Consider the following 10644-nt stretch of genomic DNA (forward strand, 5'->3'; position numbering starts at 1 on the left):
GAATTGCAGTGCAGTGCAGTGTTACCTGTGTGTGAGTGCAATAATTCACCTTCACTTAGTGTGTGCATGGGCACGAGTGTTTGTGTGTACTTATCCAAGACCTAGACAGGGGGCTTAGTATAATTCCCCCCTCTTGGGTGCACCTGCCCTGTATTTGAGAACCCTCCCTTTTGTACCGATTTGTGTGAGTGTGTATGTGAGTGTGAGTGTGTGTATGCATTGTGGTGGGAAACATTTTAACTGTCCGGATTTTTATATTTATTATATGTGAAATTGTTAATAAAGAGATTATTTTGTTACGGAATCCACGTTTCCTCGTTAATGCAACAGAACTTGTGTGGGGGTCAAATCTAAGGTTTTCATACAGTCCCTGGGCTGTAGTTCCCATTCTTATCCCAGGGTGGCGTAGTCTATTTAGTAAGAAAAACTGTGAAATTTAGAGTTTAAAACTCTCCTGTCCTTACCACTTGGTTACACATGCACACATGAAATAACACTTCAGTGAGGGGGGGAAATCACTGCTCTCATATTAAAGTGAAAAGAGGATTACAGAAAATTTCACATTTTAGTTTATTTAATGTTTGCATGCAAAATTGCAAATAGCATATTCATTGAAATCTGTCCAGAAAGGGTTGTAATCCAAGATTGCCTGTTTTTGCCGATGGCCCCCCTAGCTAAATTCGCCTTAGGTCCCCAAATTGCTAAATTTAGTGTAAGGGATTATTTTGAAAAGACAGTAACATGTAATCAGCAATGCATTACAGTTTTTGAGTAACTTGCCCAACACTGTAGAAATCCTATGTTACTTTTTCAAATCCAGGCTTATACAGTACAGGCCCGTAGCCAGCATTGTGGTGGGGGGGATCTTTTGCCCCCGAAAAGTGGACTTCATTTGGCTCCCTTCTCCAATGTCCCCCAAATACACCAGCACACTTCAAATCTTTTAATTATTTTGTTCATTGTTTGTCACAAGGCTGTTGTTGCTGTCCTTAAATGTTGCTCCCCACTCGTAACATAAATGGACATGAATTGCTTCAATTGAGCTATCTCCCCACATAGTGTCGGCCCAGTGTTGGCTCAGATACTGCTATCTGACCGTTATTATCCGTCTGCCCCAGAGACTGTAAAATGACTCAATTTTCTGTTGACCCAGTGCTAGCCCAGATACATGTATTTGATTGCTGAGAGCTGGCTGAGCTCTGGCTGGGTCCCCGGGCCTGTAGTGGCCCACATACTAAAAACAGACAGTCCCTGGGCTAGTAGGGGAGACCGGGACTAGTTGGCACACTTCACAGTTTGAGTGTCTGTCATACATTGTTTTAAAACTCCCAAACTAATATTTTCTAAAAGGTGTACATCTCAGCTAAATATTAAATTATGCACTGTTAGTTGATCATTCATTTTTTTCCCCATATATATGTGATTAAAGTGTGATTGACATTTTCTTTCATATACTTTGTGTTGTCAGCGTCTCTGTGCGCAATATTGCGAAACACAGGGCGACTATGCGCCCCTCGCCTTAATTGGCCTCTGATTGGCTAGAATGGCTCTCCTAACATTGATGAGGTTTGTTTTGAAAGAACATTTGTTGAAAGTGGAAAGACATCAGTGACATGAATTAGTCATTTCAAAGATAAATATGAGGGTTGACATTTGACAATCCTTATGAAACAACACACATGCATCATGTTTTATAAATGAAATGCACTTCTATTCACAAGACGTTGTTTAAATTATGAAAATGTGACAGCGCATAGTTGCCCTATCTTTTGCTAGGCTGTGGCGTCCCCATATGAGCCAGTGATCAGCTGGCTAGCTGTCCTTAATCCAAATTTATTAGTGGATAGTCAACATTACCGAGCATTTAGCATTTTTCTTTTCAACTTCAACTTGAAGTTACAGTTGGATATACTGTATTGTATGTGTCTTTTGCATAAGTAACGTAATTTTTGATTGCTTTCTGAACCCATTGTGTCAAACTGCCTTTCTGATTAAACCACTGGACTTCTTGTGTGCGGAGGAAGAGTGCAGAAAGAGACCAGGGGCGGAGTGGCCCACCTTTTCCCACCGGGAGAATTTTCCCCTTGGCGGCCCTCTTTAAAAAAAAAACAAAAAAACAAACAGAGCGAACAACATGGTTTCCTAACCAAAAAGACAAAAGCCACGAAATCTGCAGTCGTACTACATGTGAACATTAGTGTTGTCAAAATATCAACCTGAATTGGAGAATTTAGCCTACGCCTTGATGAAATGCACAGCCAGTGGTGTAGTCTATGTAAAACGCAGGTATACGCACCCATTTCAAAAATTCAGGGATTACAGTATACCCACTTAAAATTGATTGATCCATTATTTACAATAGCACAAATATATACAGTACACATCAAAAAATGCTCAAATATACAGTATACCCACTTAAAATTGATTGATCCATTATTTACAATAGCACAAATATATACAGTACACATCAAAAAATGCTCAAATATACAGTATACCCACTTCAAAAAGTAGACTACACCACTGGAGCCATCATCACAGTCCAAAGCATTCATAGGCCTACTAGGTTAGGCTACATCACGCAACTGTTCCATGCAAATGTGCACTCCACTGTCATTTTGACTGTTTGAAATTGAAATATCATTTAAGGAAGACAGGATGAGCATGGGCACAAAGTTTTGAGTGTGGGGATTTTTAGAAGAGTAGGCTTACAAAATATAGTATAGTAGCCTATAGCTTACAAAAAGTCTGTCTACATTGTGCAATAAACCCACCATGCAGCAAATAAGCCAAACCTAGCTACTTCAAAGCACAACCATAAGTCAACAAAATGTATAACCAAACGGTGTAGGCCTACCTTAAAACGCTGTATTCGTCGCAGCAAATGTCTTTGTTTCTTGCAATCACTCTACTTTAATCCACAGCTTAGCCTACACACCCAGCACTGGTCACATCAGAATCTTGTGTGGTAATTATTTTGTTCCATTTCTTCAGACATAGGCTACATCCTAAATGTACCACATATAAATATATGTATGATAATAATATTATTTCGACTATAAGGAGATATACTGGTAGTTCTAACAAATCAAAACAAAACCCATTGCTTCTGTTAGGTGCAGTTCTCTTCCTTACCACTTGGTGGAGTCTGTTCGTAACCCAATTCAATAACCAGAGAGCAAGTGAATCTGGACTGGAAAGACTGTAAACTGTAACAGTCGTGTGGAAATCGGAAAATAAATCATAATTTATTAATATTTCCATCCTTTGGTAACCAATCTACATATCACAGGTTATTTAAATACTGAAAACGAAACTGTGTTACTAAGATCTTGTAAACTTCCGCGATCTACGGTGTATGAAAATTATCAGTAGAGAAGGGGTGTGGCCAATTTACTGTTTGACACCGTCAGTGAGGTATTGCCGTCTGGTATACGGTATAAATACTGGCTAGTCAGTTGAGCTGAAATACATGGAAGTGGAAATTGGGAAGTCAGTGCAAATGTATACAATCTTGAAACTTCAGGGCCTTTTAAAAACTCAGTGAGGCCGCGATATTTAATTTCACGGCCGCGGCCCACCGGGACAAATCCCCGATCTCCCGACAGCCACTCCGCGCCTGAAAGAGACCATGCTGCTTTCCCCCTGCTGCAGGCAGACTCGTGGGTGTCAACTCTGCTGGCCCGTGAGTTGCACGGTGAAGCGCATGATGGAGTGGCCGGGACCCTGCTCAAAATGAGGAAGAAGGCCTGGGTCATCAGAGGGAGGAGGATCGCACAAAAGGTTGCTGACACATGTATCCTCTGCAGGAAGTCAAGAGCAAGAAGGTGCAGACAAGTCATGGCTAACTTGCCTCCTGAAAGAACTGAGCCCGCTGCACCCTTTGAATTCACCACCGTGGACCTCTTCGGGCCCTAACTGGTGAAGGACGAGGTCAAGAAGAGGGTAACTATGAAGGTCTGGGGTGTGGTCTTCTGTTGTATGGCCTGAGCTGGCCAGCGCAGTGTCCACAGAAGCTTTCCTACTGGCCTACCAGAAGTTCTCAGCAGTCCGAGAACACCCCAGAAAGGTCTGGTCAGACCCAGCCACCAACTTCATAGGTGCAAAGCCAGTCCTGGCGGATCTGAATGAGTTCCTGGACAGTCAGAACAAGGGGAGCCTGGAAGAGACTGCTGCGAGTAATGGAACTGCATGGGAGTGGAAGATCCATCCAGCCGATTCCCCACACAGAAACGGTGCTGCAGAGGCTGCTGTTCACATCGTGAAGACAGCGCTGCAGAGTCTGGGGAAGGAGTCCATACTGAGTTACAGTGAGTTCCAAACGGCTTTGTACTTGGCAGTGTGTCCAGTATGTGACTCCTAACTCTCTCCTGCTGGGAAGAGCCTCCCAAAGTGGTGATTTCAAGACCTTTGAATTTACCACATACCCTTACAAAAGACTCCAAGCAATGCAGTCAGAAGTCAGCAAGTTCTGGAAAAACTGAAGTCAGCTGGCTGGTACCAACCTCTTCGTAAGAAGCAAGTGGCACACAGCTGAGAGGAACGTGGCAGTTGGAGACATCGTCTGGCTGTGCGACCAGAATGCAATGACATGAGAGGCCAATTCAGACTGGGCAGAGTGGTCAGCAACCAACCCCGACAGCAAGGGCATTGTGAGGGATGCGAACGTGAGGGTCATCCTCAGTTTCTGCGTTCCACTGGTGAGAGCTGCGGATGAGAAGATGGCTGCTGACCAGAAGGGGGCGACCCAAGCAACTGTCCTCCATAGAGATGTCCAGCGTCTGGTCGTCCTGCTGCCCATCGAAGTTGTAAGATTCCGAATGTCTCAGCATGTCAGCGTACAATATCGCCCCCTTGTGGCCACATTAGCTAATGAAGATAAAGTTGCTTGAGTGATATGACGTGGCATTATTGAGGGAAGCGACATTTGTGCCGTCAGTATTTGTCCTTCATATCATTCAAAAGCACGGTTTATTACATACTGTGTATTATGGTGCATATCTTTTGTGTCCTCTTTGACAAACTGACCTGATTACCATGGTGCCATATGTAATAACACTTCACTTTGATGTGAATTATTAGATTTACATTGTGAAATGTTATTCTTCTTTTTTGTATGCATACAGCTGTGCGTCGTGCACCTTGTAAACTTGTTACGGTGATGGCACAGTTAACATGCAAAGAGATGAGAGACATGCAAAAACATGTCTATGAGAAGAAAAAGGTTTTCTTTAATTATCTTCGAAATGACACAAGAGATATCATTCTTGTCGTTCCATGACCATGTGTAGCGTCCGACACAATTGTTGTTTTCCTCGCACGACAACAGCGGCGTCGGCACTGTCCGAAATCTGTAAAACCTGTTCTGGCTTCGAAAAAATGAATTGAAGTGAATGGGACCGTAAAGTCCAGAGTAGCTGCGGGTTCAAAATTCTAGGACCACAGGAGAGCAGTGTTGCTTATGTAGAAAAATTAGTCTGTTAAATTACAAATATTTTTTCATGGCATTTTTCTACAAAAAAATTATTTATAGCCTGGTATTTATAGTAATAATGTTGCAAAGTGTATTTTTGGTAACATATTTATGAAGCATATTTGCACATTGCTTTGCTTGTTTGCACATGAAAATTTGCACATTTGACATGCGACTAATTTCTGTTATTTCTCTGTGTCTGTACGTTTCCCTCCAGGTTTTTCCACCTGAGGGAAAGACGAACCCATACAAGCTCCTTAAATATTTCCTTGTGCCAAACTTCGCTGAACTGAATCTAAGTGGAACAATGCACTTAACTTTAATAAAAGAAAAAAAGAGGAAAATCCAAAAGGAAAACTCTTTTCTGTGGAAGTCTTTCTGAGTGGGATCCAGCGTCTTAAAATCTCTATCAGGAGTTGGGGAAAAACAGAGGTCAACCAAACAAAAACTCAAAACAAAACCAAACAACTTGACATGGTTTTAGGGCCAGTTGTTATAATGTCCAGTGTCTGTTGACAGGAAGTTTAGGCAGGACGTCTGAAGGTTTCTACCCGACATTTCACGGAAAAATAAAACTAGTGGGAGTTTTTTTAAAGACATTTTTTTTTTGTCTTTTTCCTGTAATTTGTTCGTCCTGCTCCCAAGTCAGAAACGTGGATGCGTGGGCTTTAACCAACTCTAGGAAGTTTAGACTGGGACAAGTTTTACATGACACACTCCCCTCTAGTGGAAGAAGCAGTGAGTCATAGCAGCGAGGTGCAGTGACCATTTTAGTTCATGTGTGTACAGAAATGTTTGAATGAATGAAAATATAAAGTAACAGTATCTGAAAACACACATACCAATGGGGAATATACTGTGTACAAAATACATTATGAAAGCCAATGTCATCTGCATGACATCTTTACTTATTTAGGTCAAAGTGGAATGTTGAGGCAGCTGGATCTCATTTTGAGGAACCATACAGTACCACCTGCCAAGTTAACACACACACACACACACACACACACACACACACACACACACACACACACACACACACACACACACACACACACACACACACACACACACACACACACACACACACACACACACACACACACACACACACACACACACATGGTTAAAGGTCCAGTGTACACTGTCCATTCGAGTCAGAGCAATGAAGAAGGCTGTGAGTTCATACTGGTGACATATTATAAACATGAACATTGGTTTATATTTTTCCATGACATAACTACACCTATACCAAACAAACACACATCATTTCCCTGGCTTTACTTTATTGTCATACCAGCAAACATGCCACAACAATTCTTCAGCTATAGTGAAGAATATTCAACGTGGGCCCATATGACAGAGTGGGGGTGATATCACAGGCAATAGTCAAGTTATCTCTGAAGTCCTTTGCCCAGAACAGGGTTGCTGTTTGGCATTAAGGTTCCATTGAGCTTCAGGTTACTTCTTGATGGCCCTCTCTCCCATCTACAGTAACATGTTATAAGGAGCAAGTGCGGCGTCTGGATATCCTGTTTTTCTACTATTACCTACTGACTTTAAAACTAAAATGTTTGACAAATGATAAATGAAATGCAGTTCAAGGGAACCTTTTTTAAAGGTGGGGTTGCAGGTTAACCATTCTAAGAAAATGTACCATTATAGTAGAGTCATAAATGGAGGTTCCGTGACCAACCTCTGGCAACAATGTTTTGATGATTGATTTGACCTCTATGGACCCTTTAGAAAAGATTTAGCCCCCATGTCCCTCGCAAAAATCCCGGGCTTTTTTGCTAGAGAGCCAAATTCAAAATGGCGCCCGGCGGCATCTCTAAAAAATAACTTTTGATCTGGATGACCTAGAATCATGTATGAAGGCACTTTTTCATACAAGTCAACCATGAGGATTCCAAATCTGACATAATTTTGGTTATAAAACTTTGTTTTGACAGCGAAATTCAAGATGGCCGCCATATAGAACCGTTATTTTCGACCTTTTTTTAGGCCGTCACCGCCCAAAATGATCATATTTGGACTGGGAACCTCCCAATTTGTGTGACTCCATTTCTCATGTAAAGATATTGAGAGAATATCTGATCTACAAGCCCACAATTCCTCACATTGTGGGGCGTAGTGGGCTTGTAGATGGGCTATTTTAACTATTATTAGGCTATTAGGCTATTATTTGACAATTTGGCAGATATTTTAGCATTGTTTGATGATTACTTTGGATGCAGTGATGGCCTTTTACTTTGAGAGTCCTTACATTATGACCCCACCCCCCAAAACAGGGGGTCTTGACCCACAGGTTGAGAACCACTTATCCAGTTTAAAAAAGACCTTCACGTTTCACATTTTCCAAGCATTCTTGCACAGAGAAGCCCGTTGAGGAACTCGAGGCAAGAGCTGCTGAAATGGAAGAAGTGCGCTCACAGCAATGATCAACTTGGTTGAAGACAGTCAGTTTGTGAAGCTCCCCGAGCTGCAAGAACACTGTGTTGTTGAGGAATGTGTGGTCTTATTCAACCCCAATGGCACATACAGGAAGACGCAGAAGAGCAAGCTCATCTCGAAGATCTCCCTCCACCCTGTTTTGATTTAAGAATCCTATCTTGCTCTAATTGACATAGGCATGATCTGGAGGATGGGAACCCCATCAGCAGAAGATTAGCAGACACAGGATGGCACCCTATACAAGTAGTTTGGGCTATGCCCAAAAACTGTCATCCATCATCCTTGCCTTCTCATGCTCCCAGTATCATCGGTGCCAATGATCCCTACGATACATCATACTTAACAAAAGAAGACGAACGAGACCTGCGCATACATGGTAATGCACATACACATGAAATTGACAAGTTCCCATCTGCCAAGTCTTTCAAAATGTTATTGTGTAGTGTCAAAAACAAGAAAAAGACTACACCATTGAGCAGTCTGAAGCTCTTCACTGTTAATGATGGTCAATGACAGTCAGGTTGTAGTGGCCCTGTTGTTATTGATGCAGCTGATACCTATGTCTACGGCAGCTTCCTGGCATGCTATGCATTAAGAGAGACAAAGAGACCTGTGACCTTTTGACAGAAGAGATGACAGATAGCCTGTAAAACAGTGTAGCTGCACAATGCCATGATGCCAACTCAAGGTTCTATGAAAAAGGAAAATCATCAGTGTATGAGCTCCCAGGGTCACCCCTATGTTGCCCGGGAGCTATGTTCCCCGAGTCCTATGTTCCCCTGCCACCGGGGAACTTAGAACCCTTTTTTCAAAAAGGGGTTCTATTCCTGTTGCTTCCAAGTAGACTTCTGCCGCATGACTAGCGAGGGTTGTTGTTAGAGTTACGGTTAGGGTTAGGCTGCCACTGTTCGCAAACTTGACATGAAATACGCATGGCAACCGTTCGTGCAAGAGATATGCATGTGAAGCATCCTGGGCCATACAATGCGGGGAACATGGGACCCTTTTGAGAAAAAGGGTCGGTAGTTCCTCAGTCCCATACAAAGACCGGGAAATACAGGACCCGGGAAGCTATACGCTATACTCCCAACCATGTTTGAGTGGCGATGGGTGGTTCTTTAGTGTGGGGTGGCGCACTAGATGCGGCAAGTAGTTGGGACAGAGGCAGTGTTTGCATAAGCTATCTGCATATGGAGGGAGACACATAAAAGACTTCGACTTGGAAGCACAGGCTTCAGCCATGGTGCTACTTTTCTTGTCTGCATAGATCCCCCATACTCAAATAGCGGCCCGTGGGCCCATTTGTGGCCCGCGGGGCATCTATTTGTGGCCCTCGAATAATTTTGAAAAATTAAAAAAAAAAAAAAAATTTTTTTTTTTTTTTGGTCCGATCGCGCTGCCGGCTCTTATTTTGAAATCGCGCCACAGACGCTAGGAAGATGCGTGCCGTGTCTCCGCCCCCTCAATCAGTTTCTCCCTGCAGGCTCCAAACAGAAGTGACTATGAGGGTGGCAGAGGCTGTTGTGAGGTAGACTACAGAAGGGAAGGACGGTAGAACTTGTAAATAAATTATTTACAAAGTTCTCTTTGCCTGGTTTTTGAAAGTAATGGTCCACATTTCATTGCATACAGTGTGTTAGGACTTCGAATTGGTTTTAGCACTAGCTGTAGCTAGTTTGCTAACACAAATTAAGGCAAATTGTGTTTGAGCTCTGCTGGCAGCTAACTAGGGGTAGCCTACTTAAAAACGAATTGCTTGATAAACTTTTCACACTTTTAAACAGTCCCCAAATAGTTCGTTTGGAAAGCTAAGCCCCTCATAAGATTTCAAACAAAGTTATGAGCAACTTGATTATTTATTATTGGCTGTTGCATTTTCTTGTTGGCAAAACCTGGTGTCCTCCTATCTATGTGTCCTCTTTAATGGGTCCATTATTGCATCTGATTCTCATTATGCATGTGAGAGCTGCATAAACAAAGTCATAATAAGCAACATTTGTTTGAAAAGTGTTATCTTCAGGCTTATTGGTTTTCTCACTAAGAAATAAATGTTTATGAATGTAGTCTGCAAATATAGGCTAATCTTATGTCATTTAAAAAAAATACTGAAGGGTGGGTGGCAATGACAGCAAGACAGGCACCTCACCCCACAGTGCTCCAGAAAACTGCAGGCCCTTTATGAGAGAAATGTTCTCCCATCCTGTCACTGGAAACTAAATATCTGCTGTGGGTGTGAGTGCGTGTGTTTTGTGATTACAAAGGCCTTATCATTTATTTATTTTTATATATTAATTTTTTGTGGGGTTGTGTCGTGTCAGCCCGGCCCGGCCCTTTATTGGGAGGAATTTTGAAAAACTGGCCCCTCGGGGACTTTTAATTGAGTACCCCTGGCATAGATCATCTGTCTCGTGAACACAAACAGCTGTTGTACTCCCTCTTCAAGGTGAACAGAGAGCAACCGAGAGTTGCTGCCTTGCCACAGAGCTCTTCATCACCTTTTCATGTAGGCTACTGATGATTTTCCTTTTTCATAGAACCCTGCAGGTAAGTTGGCATCACAGCCTGTAAAATAGTGTAGCTGCACAATGCAGACTGCCATCTCTTGTCAGCAGGTCATGGAAGAGGACAGTCTCTTCGTTTCTCTTAATGCTCAGCATGCCAGGAAGCTGCCGTAGACATTGGTATCAGCTGCATCAATAACAACAGGGCCACTACAACCT

The sequence above is a fragment of the Engraulis encrasicolus genome, unplaced genomic scaffold, assembly GCF_034702125.1.
Source record: "Engraulis encrasicolus isolate BLACKSEA-1 unplaced genomic scaffold, IST_EnEncr_1.0 scaffold_101_np1212, whole genome shotgun sequence".
Classification (NCBI taxonomy): domain Eukaryota; kingdom Metazoa; phylum Chordata; class Actinopteri; order Clupeiformes; family Engraulidae; genus Engraulis; species Engraulis encrasicolus.